The 19,454-nt window shown below is 43.4% G+C and overlaps 1 protein-coding gene across 8 annotated transcripts in view; it reads left to right on the forward strand.

The window, feature by feature from the left end:
• The window catches only part of NCOA2 (nuclear receptor coactivator 2), a 237,110-nt gene that overhangs the window by 167,065 nt on the left and 50,591 nt on the right, over positions 1-19,454 (forward strand). The gene's annotated exons all lie outside the window — the stretch shown is intronic.

Below are 19,454 nucleotides of genomic sequence, written 5' to 3' on the forward strand. Positions count from 1 at the left end.
CTCTAAAAAAAGCTATATGAGACAAACTGTTAACTTCCTTAGGCCCTTGACAAGTTTAGCCCTGGAACCCTTGTTACTAACCAGCTTATCAACTACAGTATATTTTGAAATCCTAAGAAAAGAAACGTTTATAATTTATTATGATCTTTAATTAATTTGGACTATTAATTTAAATTAGACATTTTTTATTAATCTACAACACATGACAGAAGATTCATACTTGATATTAGTTCTCTGTAAATATTAATACTCACAGCTATAATTTTTCCAGGAATGTTTATATTTAATGACCTTAGTTTACATGAAAGCTGGTCAGGCATGGAGGTCCCAAGTTTGAGGCAAACTTGGGCTACAGAGTAGGCCCTGCCTTATTTATAGATAGGTAGATTATAGATAGATGTTTACTTTTGTTTGCTTGTTTATTAGTTTGAGACAGGGTATCAATCACTATGAAACCCTGACTGGCCTACAACTTACTGTGTCGACCAGGCTCACCTAAAACTCATGGTGGTTCACCTGTCTTTGCCTCAGGAGTGCTGGGATTAAAAAGGAGCTTACACAGCTGTCGGGTTCTCCAGATAACACAGCACTTCATATGACCATTTATATTTAGGGGACATATAACTATCAGGAAGTTGTGAATGTTATAAGAAAGAGACACTTGAATGACATTAAAAGTGAAGAGCTTGCTGCCTCTGTGATGATAATGGAGCTAAAGTGTCAGTGGTCCTGTGGGACTGGAGCTGCAAGCTGTTCTAGAAAGCAGCCCATTTCAATCAGGAAATGCCTCATCAGTGTTTCAGATAGCTATCTACCAAGACTCAAAAGACAGGTTCAACTTGGCAAAGCTCTGGTGCCACACTGCTATTTCTGTTTTTATGTGGTAAATGTCAGGTTTATACCTGTATGGATGAGAGTCATTTCCCCCCCCAAATCCCCCAATTATGCCAGCTTTGTCCCTGGGAAATGGAGGTTCTGTAACTACCTGGCTATAATTTGCCTTCATCAAAGGGCAAGTGTCAGCTGCCACCATGGAGATGAGAGGCCATCCTGGTGGAGCGCTCCCTCTGTCCTAGGCACTGCTGTGCGTCCATGTCATGTCTGTTCATCTGTGTGATGCGCTGTAAAGTAAGCGTGCTTATTCTCTCAGGCTTAGAGAGGGCCTCAGGGCTAGTCTTGTCTAAAGCTACACACTCAGAGCTAGGGCTCAGACCTAGATCTCCACCCAGTTCCCACGCTCTATCTCCATCAAAGGATCGTGGGCCTGGCGTCCGGCTCTGCTCTTGTGGTTTTGTCTGCCATTTGGAGGAAGTTGTTCTGGGTGAATTGGGTAAGTGTGGACTCAGCTTTTCATTAGGATGCTCCAGTTACTGAGAAGAGCATTTCTTGCAGATCTCTGTCTTAAAGGATAGTGTATACATATTTAAGGCAGGTCAGGCTTTCAAATAAGACACACACACACACACACACACACACACACACAATTTAGAAAATAGTGGTCCCAAGAAAGTAGAACGTTGTGCATGGGAGGGAAAAGAAAAAGAAAAGAAACAACTTCCTGGTATTTAGCCAAGAAAAGAAAGTTGCATTGCATGCTTGTTTTAGAATATTTGTTTTGCTCCTTGTTAGTCGTAAAGGAGGAATTTGTCTGTCAGGCTGAAGTCCTGTTGTCTCATTCTATTATCTTTGCATCTTAACTCTAGCAGATTCACAGCAGGCCTGGCCTTGATAGGAAACCATGTGCTCCCATTTCAGGAAATACACTGGGGACAGCAGATTCTGCTGACAGTCACTGTGACCACCCCAGTACTCACTGTCTTGTTGGCCAAAAGTAAAAACAGCATATGAAGGCCAAGACTGGGTCATTGTCTAGAAATGCCATCTAAAGTGCCACCTAGGAAATGGCGTGGTGATGTTTCGGGTATTTATGCTTAAAGTTTTAGTATCTGTAACAGCATGAAACAGTCCCTTTCTGTGCCTGCGTTTTTCCTTTTTGTCATTTTGTTCAAAAGAAAGCCACTATTTAACATGGTCACATAGACGGAGGAACGCTGACTTCCCGGGAGACAGAAGTGGCTCAGGGTCTTCTCTGAGGGACTGCGGTTCTGAGCACCAGGCATGAACGTAGCATTCCCCTAGACCTGTCCACTGTACAAGGAACACATTTTGTCTTGTGTAGAAAAAAGAAAGTGAAATCAATAATGTCTGCATTGGCATGACGCCCTCCGCAGGCCTTCCCAGTCATGGCCAGTGGCAGAGTTTCACAACTCTTAGGCCATTTCTGGGTGTGTTTCCTCTGCTTCCCTGAGCCTGTAGAGCCTCTCAGTACAGTACCGATACCTCCTTCGTGTCTGTCTGTACCGATAGATGTGTGCATGCCATTGCATTTTGTAAGATCCTGAATGTTATAATTAGCTTATTACATCTACTGGGAGTTTGACTTTCATAATTAATATGTTCAGTATAAACCACTCTGAAATTAAGCTCACCTTAAGACCCTTTCCTTTGATAGACCCTCTTCAATTTGTAGATGTTTCATGTCAGATCAGGAAAGGAAAACAGAGGGACATTTTATTTGAAATAATATTAGAAAGCTTAAATTATCAAAGATCAAAAGAACCAAAGTATTTTTTTAATGTTTCTTGAATGAAAGTAATCTCACATCTGGTTGAATTTATGAGTCTGTTTTTTCTGTCTGTCATACTTTAAGTAGCAAACACTCTTCAACCTAAAAACTGTTCTTTCCTAAGATTTACTTCTAAATTAATAGTTGGGAACAGAAGTTATTTTCCATCAAAGCAATACAGTAGGGCTTTGTTATTGTTTTACTTTTTGGGATTGTATTGTATCTCTGTCTGTCTCTTTCTGTGTGTCTGTCCGTCTGTCTGTCTTTCTGTCTCTCCCCCCACCTGTGTGTGTGTATGTGTGTATGTGTGTGTCCCCTAAAGTCCATTATCACTATAAGGATTTTACCTTAAGCATCCTTCATTCTGTGAGGAATAAGTATGCACAGATACTCTACAGATGTAAGCGATGTAAGCTCTATTTCACAGGCATTGCTAAGTTTACCAAAACCTATTTCTGTTATATCAAGTCCAAGTGTGATCCTGTGCCCTCCAACTTTTATCAGTGTTGGAAAGAGTCCTTTTACCCTCAGAAGTAGGTCTACTTCTTATTGTAGGTAATTTATTGTATATATGTGTAATAATATAAATGTATACATAAAAATAAAAAATATTTAATAAAAACAAAAACAAAACTTGAAAAGATAATTTAAAAGAAAAAAAAGAAGTGGGTCTACTTCCTGATGTTCTTATGCAGTGATGTGCATGAAAGAAGCTAGTCATTCAACACGTGAATGTAGTTCTTAGGAAGATGTGTTCTGCTTTTGCAGAGAAACCTGAAAAACAGCTCCTTCTTTCCTTCCTTCTGCCTCATTTCTTGGTCCATCTTGCCCAGCACTGATTGAGATTCTTGGGATAGGAGCTCTCCTCAGAAGGGCAAGTGGGTGGTGGTAAGGTCTAGCCATGGGGTGTGGTCAGTCTGGAGACCAGGGCCACCGTGGGTACAAGCTGGACCACAGACCTTGCCACTGAGCCAGTGCACTCCAATACATGGCAGCTGCCCTCCCTCTGCTGTTTTTCTAGTCATTCTCTCACTTCTGGGAAAGGTCTTACTCCTTGGTCCTCCACGAGCACCAAGTTCAGGTTCCCATGGGTCCTTGTTCTCAACCAAACGCTCGGCTCTTCTTGTAATTGTTCAAGGATTGTTGCCCCTAGTGAAAAGGAAAGGAAAAGCCAGACTTTGAGGAAGTATTAAGGGCTAGCTGTGTGTTCCTGTCTAGGTGTTCTCTGAAATATAAGCGAAGCTCAGTTCTGGTTTTTTGGGGGTTTTTGTGGTTTTTGTTTGTTTGTTTGTTTTTTGTTTTTGTTTTGGTTGGTTGGTTGGTTGGTTGGTTGTCTCCATGCTCCCTTTCATCTTTAGAAACTCCCATTTCAATTCTTTCAATCTCTGCATAGAGGTTTCTATGCACCTTCCACTTGCTCTGAGGACTTAGCTGACTGTATCTGTCTCCATGTCTCTGCCGCCCTCCTCTATCTCTCTGACACCCATTTTCTTAGTGCCACCCCACCCCAGGGTTGAGGCAGGTTTTGTTACACAATGCTTGGCCGTCCTGCACGCACTGTCTAGCTCCAGGCTGTCCTTGAACCCACGTCCTCCTGCTTGAGCTTCCCAAGTCACTGGGATTGCACCGTGCACTGCAGCGTGCACCGCATGCTGTTTTTCTTAGGTTCTGCTGAGGGAGCATGCCGGTGCTCTTGGAATCCGTGGAGTATTATAAGACAGGGCCATCTGTGTTCAAAGGCACTGCAGGCTGATTTCTTGGGATTTCCTTTGCCAAAAGATGCTACCCATAGGGTACTGGGAAGTGTGGAGGAAGCCTCCACAGTGTGAGAGGTGTGGAGGAGTCTGCAGTCTTTCAGGACTGAAGTGTATATATACAGTACCTGACCAAGATGGACCCTACCTTAGTGTTTTCAAAGCCTGTCAGTTTTATCTCTGACCCAATATACTAGGCAATCATGTGTTTCCTGTCTGTTGTCAGCCTGTAGGACATGGCAGAGCTATTTCCATATATTTTAAATATACAAATTATGAACGATTTAGATTTTTTTTCTTGAAATGATCTTATGGGTGGAGGAGTAGGGATTGTATATGGGTGGATTCAAGGTCCAGACCTTTAGCACCAGAGCCACGTGCCTGCCATGACCACCTCAGTTTCCCTTCTAGTGAGTCTTTACCCACATCACCAAATTATTCCTTAATAGTCCTTTAGATGCAACATCCCCCCCCTTTTCTTCTTTTATCATAAATTAGGTTGAGTGGTCATCTTCTCCCAGTTGTGATCAGCTTTCCTTCCTAGGAGTGATGCTAAGTAGTTCCTCCCCAGTGTCCTCCCCATCAGCCCTTTGGATAGGCCATGGAACCTAAACCATCTCTTTTGAAGATTAAGATCTCAAATGTGTTCCCGGCTTCCATATTAGGGGACGCACACGCACACGCACACACGCGCGCGCACACACACACACGCATGCACACACAGCAGCAAGCAGCTAGGTACCTATGGGTTCCTGTTTTTCTCTGTATTTAGTAGCTCAAGCTTTTCTGAGAAAGGAGAGATCCTTGTTGCTTATGGAAACCTTGATCATTAAGTGAGGCTGCAATTTTCTTTTTTAAGTCCATAACTTACCTAGGCATAACTTTGGGAATTTAGCAAATTGTTCATATCCCTATAGAGTGTGTTTTCAATCTGAATTTTTGAGACATATACCTAATTTCCTCTGCAGTTGGATTTATCTAGAGAGGATAACAGAAGAGATCGTTATTAGCCTTCACGTTTTCTTTTCCAGTACTTTTTGAACTGCTGCACTTGAGAGAGCTGATTGGAGTCCGTTAGCATCCTGAGGGGTATGCATTGTTCTGGCACACTGATGGAGGTTATTCTGAGCTAAGTAATCAGCCATGCTCTCTCCCAGATGAAAGCATTCTTTGTAGCGCTCTCAAGTAATTAGCATCTCTTCCTTGGTTGAGCATCCTGATCAGTGCTGTTTCCTAAACTCAGCTGTTCAGACAACTGGCTCTCCCAGCTAAACAAATACAACACTCATAAATGAGTACTACTGCTAACACAAATGGTAAATTTTCTATTCTTATACATCTATGACGTGTTAAAAATAGTTCAGTCTATTTCAGTGCTCACCTTAACTGTCGGGGTGTGCTCAGACTCTCAGGAGCACAAAGCCTTGTTCATTTTGGGTTTTGCTCTCCCACTGCTCAATATCATGAGTCCTCCAAAAATAGAAAATGGTACTTTTTTGGAATGAAAATTGTAAAACCAGATTCCTCAGCTGATTTGTTTGCTTGGGTTTAAAGTCGGTCACACGTGAAGAACTCTGTCAAAGAGTGGATAGCATCCCTTCCTTTTCCTTGATTGTTTACGTGGTCAGCAATTGTTTGAGTGGGGTGGGGGGTGGCAAAGATAAAAAACCAATGTCTGGCTCTAAGATTTGACAGTCCTTTGGGAACTCTGCTACTATCCAGATACAACTAGATGGCTTACATATGGCATAGCAGACACCCTCAGTCATATTAGGGACTGCAGAGGGAAACCAACTTGGATTTTTTTAGATTTCCTGGAGGAAATGGCCGCCATCCAGTGATGACATGGCACCCGATCCCCCCATGTCAGCACTCTTGCCCAGCCCACTCAGTTGGGCCTTTCCAGTTGTAGGAGACCTTGACTGGACTTGTCCAGAGGGAAAAGAGTTTCCCCATCTAAGAGAAATGTTATTACTCAAAAGTAACATTATTATAATATTTTGAAAAGAAGTTTATGGGATGGTAATACAGCTTAGCAGGTGAAAGGTCCTGCTGGATAACCTGTGTTCCATTCCCAGGACTCATGTGGTAAGAGAGAGCACACTTCCACGGGTTATCCTGTGATGCCACATGGCTCTCACACACAGTATTACAATAGATGTGTTTTGTTTTTCATTTAAAAGAAAATTACCTTCAGTAAAATATTCCTGTATTGTCCTTATATTCACTGGAACAAATTCATATGTTCAAGACTATTACTGATAACTAAAGAAAAGACAAGGTATTATTTTGCTGGCTTTGGCTTTAGATTTATTGATAGAACTGTAGAAATGCTATAATAATAGCAGAATCTCAAACTGACTCTGACACAGTGTGCTCCTGTTCCGTTTCAGTCTTATCACAAAGGTGTGTGATACTCACTCCCTCTAGAAGAAACCTGTTTGTGTCCTCGGTGGCTTAGAATTATAAATCTGTCCATTCCGTTCTGAATAGTTTCAGATTTTGCCATAAAATTATCCTTACATTTTCACTGTCTCCTTTTATTTGTAATTTGTGAACGGCTCCTATAGAGACTTGATTTTCTAAGGCTCTTTGTAATCATACATGCAGGATAACACTGCTTGGCACCTGTCTTCCATAGAGCTCACAGTGCCCACGAACAATCTTTCCTGAGACCTAATAATACCCCAGTAAAGCAGGAGCATTTTGCATGTGATTAGGAGTTGCTTTGCTGAGTCAGCGCAGCCTTACAGCATTATGATAAGCTCAGAAAAGATTGAGGTCATGTACTAACTTGCTCTTGGGGAATCCCGGTATGCAACGAAATATTTTCCTTGGCAATTCAAAGCTGACAACTGCCACTCTTCTCTTTCCTCACAAGCACACTGCCCATTGTTGGGATTTTTAAAAGACAACAACAAATGGCGCAGTTTGAAGAAGCGCAGCTGAGACTGAGTGTGGTTTTGGTAGTCGGATGAACTCAGATGACGCGAGGCCAGCATCTCCTGCAGTCTGGGCTGGGAATTTGCAGGAAAGGGCTGCCTCCTTTCCTTGCAGGGACGTTGACAGGTCTTCCTACCCTGTCGTATCTTCAGCCACACTGTCTGCCTCAACTGCAAGCCATCACCTGGTTGGTAGGCAACAGTCCCAAACAGGTTTCTTGCCTGCAAACTGTCGACCATTACTGAGACTACTCTAGTTGCAAACTGCCATTGGTTAGAATGTTTAAGTCTGGATGATAGTGTTGTGTGCAGCCACCAAGCGTGTGGACACTTAAGATTACTAAGATTCTAAGAAAGAATGCATTTTATGCAGGTTCCACATTTATTTCATTATTAAAGTGGTTGTACAATGCTGAGAAAACATCCCGTATGGCCAACTTACGTTAAAAAGACAAAAAGCTTTTAATTCATTTAAGGATATTAGTTTACTAGCGACGGCTTCATTTCCTGGGGCATGTTTCCCTGTTCGTGGCCACTGAGTGGTGGTGTGTCCACAGCCTCTCACCTTCTGAGGCATTCTCTTTGTCTTAGCCATCAGATAACCGTGATACCCGTAACCTATACACCTGTCACCGTGTAAACTTCCCTGGAGACATTACTGCAGACTAAACTGTCACACTTTAACACATTTGTTCTGATTTCCTGCAAGTAGATCTCGCTGCTTGAACAGTCCATGTGTTTTAGAGTAGAGAGCCATTATAAAACCCTAGGGAGTTACCAAGTGCAGGATTTTCCTCTCAGACTTTGAAAGTTTGCTGGAGAATGGCATGCGTATGAAAAGGAAAAGATTTGGTTATAGAAAAGTACTCATGACCCCGAATTTAGGAAACTTTGTAAAGAGACCTTAGTTAATTTCATTTGGACCTCAGCCTGCAAATTGGCCACTGCTTTGCCTGTAGTTTCACTGGGCTCTGAAATATGCAGGTGCCAGCAGGGTCCTCTCTGCTAGCAAGGTCCTCCTTCCTGCCACCTGGCTAAAACATGGCCGGCTCCAGGTCAAGCTGGCCGCCTGCTTGCTTGGTACTTGCCTGCTGCTGGAAGCACTTGTGGGCGTTTGCTTGATGGTTTGGTCACTGACTCTCCCGTTTTAGTTAGTTACAAAGAAGCTGCGCCATAAGGAGTCGGAAGGGTCACTTTAAACACTGACTTAACTGCCGCCTGCCGTCCCCCTGTGGCACCCACTAAGTGAGGACTTGATAGAACTTCTGCCTAGGAACATAGGTGCATCGCCTGTGGTTATGGAAACACCCACTTCACAGATCCAGAAGGCACACATGGAGATTATTTCCATGCTACTTCCTTGCCCCCCCCTTTACACTTCTTACCGTTTCATTTGCATAAGGTAGTTGTACTCTCTGTAACCACGCTTTGTGTGTACGTGTCAGACCCCAACAGATACAAAGCAGGTTTTCCTTGTTGTATTTTAAAAAAAAAAAAAAGGTGGCCCATCAAGTATAGGTGCTTGCCACCAAGCCTGAATCAGTCGCTGACCCTCCAGTCCTGAGTTTGATGCACAAACCCCACATGGTAGAAAAAGATGACGAGCTCTCACGATCTGTCCTCTGACCTCCACACACATGCATGCACATCCCAACTGAAATAATCAATATTTTTAATTGTTAAAAGACAAAAAAAATGTAGAACACATTTTCACTATTCAACTCCCAAGATGATACACTTTTTTAAATCCCTCTTTTTTTATTTTTTAAAGATTTATTTATATATTATGTATACAGTGTTCTGCTTGCACGCCAGAGGAAGGCACCAGATCTCATTATAGATGGTTATAAGCCACCATGTGGTTGCTGGGAATTGAACTCAGGACCTTTGGAAGAGCAGCCAATGCTGCTCTTAACCACTGAGCCATCTCTCCAGCCCTGTCCCTCCTTTCTTTCAGGAGAATAAATGTTGATTTTTTTTTCCAAGCTGTATTTCTCTATAATGATGATATAAATTCTTTTGTCACATCGTTTGTGTATACTTGTCTGTCAGTCTGCCTACCTGTCTGTCAGTCTGCCTACCTGTCTGTCTGTTAAGTGTTAGGTAGCCTCCTTCTTGTAAGTGGTTTCTAACAGTTGTTTTATAATCTTTACCATCTGGGAATGGTGGCACATTCCTTAATCCCAACACTTAGGAGGCAGAAACAAATGGAAGGTCAGCCTGATCTACATGATGAATCCCAGGCCAGCAACAGCTTCATGGTGAGACCCTGTCCAAACAAACAAACAAACAAACAGCACCACCACCACCCCCCAAAAAACTTTGTGAAACAAAGGGAAAGTAAATATACAGAACCGTCTTCCTTAGGCACTACTCGCTGGTCTACACTCCTGTTCTTTTGTCTTGGTTATCACCTTGCTGAAGAGAGCCAGGTAAAGCCAGCTTCTTAGCTGTTAGAGATGAAGACTTGGTACTTAGGAATTGTAAAGCTTTCTGGAGAATGAGTGTGCTCACTTGAACCTGTAATTCCTGCGCCCTGAGACTAAGGCACAAGACTGCCACAGGATTCCCCTTCAGCCAGGCCTACAGAATAAGCTCAGAGTTAGCCTAAGCTACAAGGGATAAACTTTTTCTGGAAGAAAGCCCCTCCTTCATTGTATGACATGTGACCTTGGAAGTAGATTATCTTCGCCCCTTCCTGGGGCTCTCTAAACACGGAGACACCGCCCTCACCTTGCCTTCTCTGCACAGCCCTCACCTTGCCTTCCCTCCACAGCCTTTGTTGCACTTATAAGGATTGTTTAGCTTAGCCAACTCCCAAGTGACCTGGCCATGCTCTTGCCTTGTTGTCAGTGTGCTTTCCCTGCTCACAAGGTGTGATTTGGCATCATTTGATGTTTGAGGTCTCTGTGGATGACTCTGGGCTTAACTATCAGCCTTTTGCATTAGGCCCTTTAACTTGGCAGCACCTGCTTTTAAGCCACTGGGTAGGGAGGTCCTCCTGTTGATGTGCAAAGGCTGGAGGGAGAGACCTGGACATGGTCAGTAGTAAGCAGAAGGGGTGGGACCCAGGGAGGGAAGCAGAAAATAGACCCAGCTGGCCGTGGCATCCAGTGTGGTGGTGTAGAGAGAAACTAGAATGGAGATGCCCAGACAGAGAAGACACTGAGAGAAAAACAAGCAATAAGACCCTGTGAGGCCAGCGAGCGCCAGGGGCCAGGATGGGTCTCAGGCCTCTCAGTGCCCAAGGGCGCTTTGGGTGCTTCCTTGAAGAACTGACACTGGGCTAGGTGACAGAGACAACAGGCAGCCCTCTCCCCATCTCTGCCTCTTTACTGGAACTCTTCCTGGCCCTGCCTTTACTATTGCCTCTGGGTATACACAGTGATTGAAACAACCTCTGCAGCGGTAGCAGCCCTTCCTCCACTTCCTGATGCTGCGACCCTTTAATACAGCTCCTTTGTTGTGGTGACCCCTCCCCCAAACCTTGAAATTATTTTGTGAATTATTATCACGCCCATATTAGTTTCATAATTTAACCTATTTATGAGAAACTTTCAGTGTTTCTATAGTATAACTTTGTGGGCCTTGTTTTTGAGCTAGCATTTGTATCTTTTTTTTTCTATATGTATAGATGTTTGGCCTGTGCATAGCTACCCAGTGTGCATGCAGTGCCCTCAGATGCGAGAAGAGGACATCTCATCTCTGGAGTTAGAACTGTAGGTGAAATCATGTGGGTTCTGGGAATGGACCCTGGGTCCTCTGGAAAAGCAGCCAGCAGCATGTGTATTTTAAGGAAATTAAATGTTTGTAAATAGGGAAGCGTTTGCTGTTTGGTCGTTTGAGAGGTTGCGTTTTCCCTGTTCCTTCATCTAGTTTCATCCTGCCCTTCCACCCGCTGGACAAAGGTTATGTCTTCCAATTCTTGTTCCAAGAGCTACTAAAGGCTCCACTAATTACAGTTCTGTTTGTTTGGCGTGCACATGAAGGTGTGCGTACAAGTATGTGTCAGGCATACATGTGAAAGTCAGAGGACAACTTGTGGGAGTCTGTTCGTCCACCGTGTGGGTCCCAGAGCTGGGAGACAAGCCAGTAGCTTTGGTGCTGATGGAGCTGAGCCATCTCACTAGCCTTTGCCTCTCAAACTTGGAGTAGAAGATGATTGTATGGTTGATAGAGTAGCTGGAGGTGCCCACATCACAAATTCAGTAGCGGATGGTTCCATGACAGACTTGATGTGTATTTGTTGCCTCTTGATTTTTCCTTTGTGGAACCTCTTGGGCAGTGTCTATGGGCTTTCTATGCCTGTTTGGTTTATTGCCCGCCTCATTTGCTTTTGTCTCCCTTTCCTTTCGGCTTCTATTATGTGTCTTTACACTCCTTCAGGACTTGAGTAGGGCAAACACAGGACTGTGAATTATCTAAAAGAGAAGAAACACTTGGGGCAAATTGTTAAACACTCACATGGCCCAGTGTCCATGTTAGCTGTCATGAATCTCAACAGATAGTGTGTGGGTACTAAATAAAGTTGTATGTGGATGTCAGAGAATGGGATGCAGGCAGGTTCTAGCCAGTTTTGAGGGGTGTTGGTTTTTGGGTTTTGGTTTTTGTTTTGTTGGCTTTTTGAGACAGGGTTTCTCTGTGTAGCCTTGGCTATCCTAAACTCACTTTGTAGACCAGGCTGGCCTCGATCTCACAGCAATCCTCCTGCCTCTGCCTCCTGAGTGCTGGGATTAAAGGCGTGAGCCACCATACCCAGTGTTTTTGGGTTTTTTTAATGTGCAGACAGTTGTAAGCTGTGCTGGGAATTGAACCTGGGCCATCTCTCTAGCCCCAGTTCTAGCCAGTTTTACTGAGTCCTCTCTAGGGGCTATCTCTCTTAATAAATGCAGTATACTGCCCTAAGAAGAGTTGTGCTGGCTAGTTTTATGACAACTTGACACAAGATTTAGTCATCAGAGTGGAGGGAGCCTCAATTGAAAAAATGCTCCTAAATTGAGAAAATGCTCCATAATATTGGGTTGTGGGCAAGACTATAGGGTTTTGTTTTGTTTTGTTTTGTTTTTAAATTAGTGATTGATGGAGGAGGGCCCAGCCCTTTGTGAGTAGTGCCATCCCTGGGCTGGTGGTCCTGGGTTCTACAAGAAAGTAGGCTAAACAAGCCTTGGGGAGCAAGCCAGCAAGTAGCACCCATCCATGGCCTCTGCATCAGCTCCTGCTTCCTGTTTGAGTTCCTGTTCTGACTTCCTTCAGTGATAGTCTACAGTGTGGAAGTGTTAAGTCAAATGCTTTGTTCCCTAACTTGCTTTTTGGCCGGGGTGTTTCATTGAAGCAATAGCTAAGACAGAAGTGAAACCAAGGCTTCTTTGTCTGAAGATGGCTGTCAGGAGATATAGTTCAGTGGATATGGCCTTGAAATTGGTTGAGTTTGCTAGGTTTGGGCAGAAGGGAAGTCATGATAGGCTAAGTAGAAACTCAGTTTTGAATATGAGGGAGGCAACTTGGGGCTGAGGTTCCTGCCACTACTAAAGAAAGTGCAGCTGTGCATTTTTTAATATGCACGGCAGGAGATTTCAGCAACGCAATGATATATAGTGCATTAATGTTGAAAAGATAAACACATTTGGAGAGCGCAGGAAGGGCCTTGTGTTTTTATGTTAGCAGAATGCTTCTTAATGAATAAGAATGTGTTGCTGCCTTCACAGAGCCATATGGCAGCTTTTCTAATTTTAGTTGGGGTGCAGATGTATAATTCTCTCCTTTTACCTTCTAGAACCTTTGAGATGCTGTATAGCTTTTCTTGTAACATTGAATCTGTGGTGCTTGGCCAGACCCCACCTGTCACTGTTTGCATGACTTCTCTGTCCCATGTGGGTCTGCAGAGGTTGCACTGCTGCTGGGTTTGACAGAAATCACTTCATCTGAGACCAGCCAGGTCCTGAGTGCAAGACAGCGTGGAAGCTGTGTGTGTTTGCCCAGTAGAGTCTTAGGGTTTGCTGTGGAGCTGATTAGACTTGTGTCTGACACCAGCCCACTGGAAGGTTGATGGGTTTCTGAATGAGCGCTCTTACTCATTTGAAAGCAGTGGTATTAATTATAGAACCTGTACAATGTATCTGGTTCATTTTAGCCAAAGACTCTGATGCTCTAAATAACTTGAGTTCAATAAAAGCAGTTCCCTTCATGATTGGCCTAACATAAAAGTCACTGAAACTTTTAATTGGTTTTCCTGTCGGATGGATCTCCACACGAGTGGCGCAGGCATGTTTCCCTGTATATAAATGCCTGTGGACTATCCGTTAGCGAATAGCAAGTCACAGAGTGAGTGCTGTTTGCTGCCTTTTGTCTTTTTAAAGCCAATGTCCATACTCCTTAGATTATTTTATGTAGTAGGAGGAGGAGGAGGAGGAGGAGAAGAAAGGGTGAGCGTCAACTTCTCCCATGATGATGCATCACCTTATTCTTGTGATGGCCAGATGTGAAATGGTACTTAGGTTTCTAAACAGTCCCTGATGGCTGCCACTACTCTGCTAGAGTTAGGACAGTCATGTGACTGGCCAGCCTGCAGTTGTCCCTGTAAAGGGAGGGGCCCTTCTGTTCTGGCAGTGTTTTGTGGAAAGACTGAGCTTTTACATTCTCAATGCACTTGGCTAATAAACACACAAGACTAGTGTACAAGAGTCAGTACACTGCCACAGACCAATAAATACACCAAAGAGGAATGTATAAAGGTTTTAAAAAACAAAACCACTTCATAAATCCCAAATATCTCATATACTTTCTTTAAAAATAAATTATTTTTTTGCTAGGCTGTATTTCTGATTTATTGCTGTTCTCACCAGAAAACTGGAATTTTACTTTCAAATTTATGCCTATACATGGCAGTGATAAAGAGCAATTTAATCCAGACGCTTCAAAGAAATGTTTTTCCTGTATTGTTGAGTCAGTTTTATTTCTAGAGATCAAATGCCCCACCTTCTCTTTTGTTCTCAGAGAAAGCACGAATAATTACTTATGAAAAAATATGGAATTTAATATTAATGATTTCCCTCAGTTTGTGGTATGACTCATCTTAGCATAGTCCCTGAAGAGACTTTGTTCTTTGCTTTGAAACTGGAAATCTAATTAATTGGTATTGGGTTTCTGGAGTGCAGGCAAATGGAGAAGGGAGAGGGCGGGACATCGAGCAGCCACCCAGGAGGACAAGTATAGTCAGAAGGCTGGGGGGGGGGGCTCCAGCCAGGGTTTGCCATCTGTAAAACAGAGCTGTTAAATAGCTGTTTTATGCTTTTCAAAAATCTTTTGGAGAATGGAAAATAAAAGGAGAGAATTATGGCTTACACTATTCTTCTCTCGGGTCATATTCTTTATTTAAAAAGAATGACCGTAGTGGCTAAGGCACAGCAGGGGCACGTGATGAAGTCAGAGCTCAGAGAGGACGCTGCAATTTAAATGTTAGCGTCCCTTCCTCCCATGCTCTGATGAGCTTTCATAAGGTCGTGATCACGTGAGATCTGGAACCAGCCTTCCAGTGGTGCCTCTACCAAAGGATATTTTTATAACAATGTATTTTTATAGTTAATGGATGTAAAATATAGAAAACTAAATATAGTTCACGACCGCTGAAAAAAACTACCTAATTTGAAAATATTAAGTGGTATGTTTTAGTGTAGTAATGATGTAGTTACACAAGCATAAATGTCTCAGAATTGAAGCTTATTTTTATACAGTACATACAAACAGTATGCTCATCGCTGCCCTGTGGAGATACAGCATTTGCACCCTTAACATACAGTTTGTCTCAAAGGAGACGCCCTCCCCCTCCTTCCTCTGCTTTTTCCTCTCCTGCTCCTCTTACTTAATTTCAAGGCTGAACTGAACACTGAACAGAAGTGGTGAGTACTTCATGAAAAGTACCCAAATATTGTGAAGTTGGGGCCAGCTTAATTTTGATTTCAGTTGCATTTCTAAAGCCATTTTTGGGGGTGTTTTGTGTCACTTCATATTATTGACTACATTTCATTTTACTATTGAGAAGTGTGGCCTAAGCATAAATTCAATGCAGAGCTGAAGAGCGTATAACAAATTGCCTAGAAAATGTGTGTGTTCCGAACACTCAGTGTATAGGATGGAAAAGCTGGGTTCTTCCCTGCTGGCTTTTACTTACCTGCCAGCGGGCAGTGAAAGGTTCTCGTGCTCTCAGCAAAGCCTGTCACACCTCTCTTCACCTTCTGGGTTTTCCCTCAAGTTACAAGTTCCACTAACACAACTTCAGCCTCATCTTAGGAAACTGGTGCTTCAGTTTTGGTCATCACTTACTAGAGCTCGAGTTTAGGTCATTTGATCACACTTAAGAATATTGCTTTTCAAGGCCTGCCTGAGACTTCTAGTGGCCTGTTACCACGCATCCACCTGCACGTCCCGCCAGAATCTGACCTAACCCAATCTCAACACACACAGACACTTTCCCCTGCGCACAGCACTCCTCCCTTCTCTCAACTACAATTGCCCTTGCAGGTCCATGTGCCAGTTCTTCTGCCAGACACCTGCTTTGCCCTCCTGGTGGCAGTGTCAGCTCTTGTCCCATGAGATGGTTGCACTCACCCCCTCAGGCTCATGAGCTCCATTCCACGAGGACATACATGCACTGGCACTAGACTCACCTGCTGCCTTGTTCCTTTTAAGATTTACCAGGTGAATTTTAGAAGGAGAAAACACAGCATATTTTGTTATTATAAAGTTTTTAGGTTAATATTTGCTTTTTTCTAACTTTCCAGAAGAGTCCGTCTCTCTCTCTCTGTCTCTGTCTCTCTGTCTCTGTCTCTCTGTCTCTGTCTTTGTCTCTGTCTGTCTCTGTCTGTCTCTGTCTGTCTCTGTCTCTCTGTCTCTCTGTCTCTCTGTCTCTCTGTCTCTCTGTCTCTCTCTCTCTCTCTCTCTCTCTCTCACACACACACACACACACACACACACACACACACACACACACACACATTATCAGAGCTAAGTCATCTCCTGGCCCATGTTCTACTTTATATCTGATTAATAAGTCCCAAGAAACAATCTTCTGTGCTGATTTGCTCTTGATTCTTTATATTTGTGTCTTTTCCTAAAGGTGTAAAATGCTTTGTCTGAGCATGTCACTGCAACATTTACAACACCCAGGCGTGAGGTTTGTAAGTGTTGGAGGGTACCTGCCTCATTGAGTCATCATCAAGAAATTTGTGTAAATTGCACAAAACTATTAATAGATGAGTTTACTTCCTCAGACATATATCACGTTCTTTAGATATATGTGTCTCATAAAGTCTAGTGATTGCATTAATAGACAACTGTCACAAGCATCAATAGTACAGACCCCACAGAAAGGAATAATTCACTCCTTTTATGTTATCATAATCTCATATAACAATAACCTTAGGTTTTCTAGCAGGCAGTTAAGAAGTGAGGGAGAGAGTGATAAGCTGAGCACCAGCACTCACCTCTTGCCCATGTCTGGAGTGTGGCCAGCGGCCGCAGGCCCCGCCATCATCAGCGGTGCTCACCACTGCCTTTTCCCCTGTGTGGATGGACCCTTAAGTCATGAGCTAAAGTAAAGTTTGCTTGCTTTCTTGTCAGGTGTTTTTGTACAATGAGAAAAGTACCTAACACACATGGTAACATATAATTGAGGGTTATAGTCTTTGTTTTTGCCCTTTTGAATTCTAATAGTATTCTTTTATTGGATTTAAGGAGGAAATGGTTTTGTGGTTTTTGTTTGTTTGTTTTTTAGATTAAAACGTTTTTTAGCCACTGGAGAGAAGGATCCACAGTTAAGAGCACTTGCTGCTCTCAGAAATGTCAGTGGTCGGTACAGAGTTCCCATTTGCTTCATCTGTTACTCCCGCCCAACAGTAACTTCAGTCAAGTGTCTCCCACCTCCTTCTCTCCCTCCCTTCTTCTCCAACCCAGGAGAGCACATTTACCACTAGGCTGCCTGCCAAACCCAATTCCATTGTTTAAAATGGAATAAGATAAAAAGATTTTTCCTACTACTGGTTGTTCGAGACAGGGTTTCTCTTTGTAGCCTTGGCTGTTCTGGACTGGCTTTGTAGACCAGGCTGGCCTTGAACTCACAGAGATCCTCCTGCCTCTGCCTCCCAAGTGCTGCATTAAAGGTGTGTTCCACCTCGCCCAGCAAAATAAAGAGATTTAACAGTGGAAGAATAAACTGTGAGGGAAGTTGAGACACATTAGAATTTTACCACTTCCAGAAGGAGGAAGAGGAGGAGGAAAGAAAAAGAAAAGAAAGAAAACTCACAATGCATAGTGCTTGAATTTTGAACCTTGGAAGCTTAATGCCAAGCACGCAGGGGCCTGTGTAAAGCCGTGACAGGTATAGGAGTGTGACCACTTCTGAGAGCTACACATAGCCCAGCATGGGCAGCACCTCAGCCAATTGTCTCCTGAGGAGAAGATAAGGGCATGTGATGACACGGGTCCTGATGCTGTACTTGTGCAGAGAAGAGTGAGGAGCCTGGCTGAAAACGAGCGTATACCTCTTCGGGCATTGATTTAGGACTTACTTAGCAGGGGAAGGGCATCCTATACATTAAACGACAGAGCTAGTCTCCTGTCCTGTGACTGCAGAAGATGGGTGTTTCTTGTGCTCTGTTGATTGCTAGGTTGAGACAAAGCCTATGGAGAGACAGCTTTTATGGAGCTAACAAGGAAGGGAGCAAAAGATGGCACAGGTAAGATGGGAGTGTGACTCGCTGAGGCAGGCATGGTCAGCTCTGTTGTTACAGTATTTTGTATCCGTTGTGCCTACAAAGCAAATAACTGACACAGGGAGACTGAAATGTACTTTAAAGCTGCCAGCACTTCGCCGGGCAGAGTCTGAACTGATTCTAATCTACTCATAAACTAAACAAACTACTCTAAACCTTATAACACACATATATTCCAAGCACTTGCCACTATGACCCCTGGGCCGGTCCACGTCAAGTTCCCACCATCCTCCTCCAACCTTCAAAAACCTCTTCCCTCTCCAACCATCCAACTTTTCTCCTCCTCTCCAGGAAGCCCCGCCTTCTACTTCCTGTCCTTCTGCCCAGCTGATTGGCTAAACAGTGCTTTATTGACAGTTGATACATTCACTCAGCATTCTTCCACACTCTGTGAAGAAAACGCTGCCTGTGAGACCCATTGAGGAGAATGAAAAGCAAACCCTGTATGCTGTTAGCAGTTATACTCATAAGAACCCTGGGTATGGTGTTGTGTTGTGTTTACTGGTGTGTGTGCGTAAGGAAGACAGGGGTTGGTTCTTCCCTACCATGAGAGTCCCAGTTATCAAACTGTCCCCTTGTCAGGCAAGACAGCAAGCGCCTCCAACCGCTGAGTCGCCCCCCCCACCCCCAAAACTCGGTCATTTCTAAAGTGTGTTTTTTACTTGTTATTTTACTCGTCTATACACATAACAGACACTGAATCTGAGGCCTTTGGGTGCCTTTCTCTGAGCTGGACTTCTACTAGTGGCCTCAAACTTGAGCTACACAGTCATCATCTCTCTCTGACAGATACACGTCATGAAAACTTTCCAGTGGGAATAGCAAGATTTAGAGGATCTACAAAATTCCCAGTGATTTTTAGGTTCCATAAATGAGACTTTGACAGATTTTTAAAATATTGCATAAAATAGTTTTTACAAAAGAAGTTGATTACAGTCATGGAAAAGCAAGTTGATCATGAGTGCTAAATTGAGCTAGTTTGTTGGTTGGGGTTTTTACATTTCTTTGCATTTAATTATAATGAAAACATGCAGCGTAAACAAGGATGTAATTTATTCAGTTTACAAGTAATTGGCACATTGTTTTTGTGTTGTTTTCTAGCAGGTCGTGTCTGTGTATGTTATGCTGTAAACTTACTTTGCCATCCTGGAAGGAACTGATTTACACATGTATTGATAGCTGCACAACCTTTTCTCGTGTGAGCTTTCTTCTAGAGTAGTCACATGCAGATAACAAGTCATCAGCCCTGGGAGCCTGGGTCCAGGAGTGCTGTCCAGTCCCTCTGTACAAACCGGCTCAGCCTTCCACACACTCTGAGGGCCTGGAGGGGATGCTCCTCCCTCCGCTTTTCAGTCACTGAAGCCAT

Source organism: Acomys minous, assembly GCF_964271855.1.
Source record: "Acomys minous genome assembly, chromosome: 1".
Classification (NCBI taxonomy): domain Eukaryota; kingdom Metazoa; phylum Chordata; class Mammalia; order Rodentia; family Muridae; genus Acomys; species Acomys minous.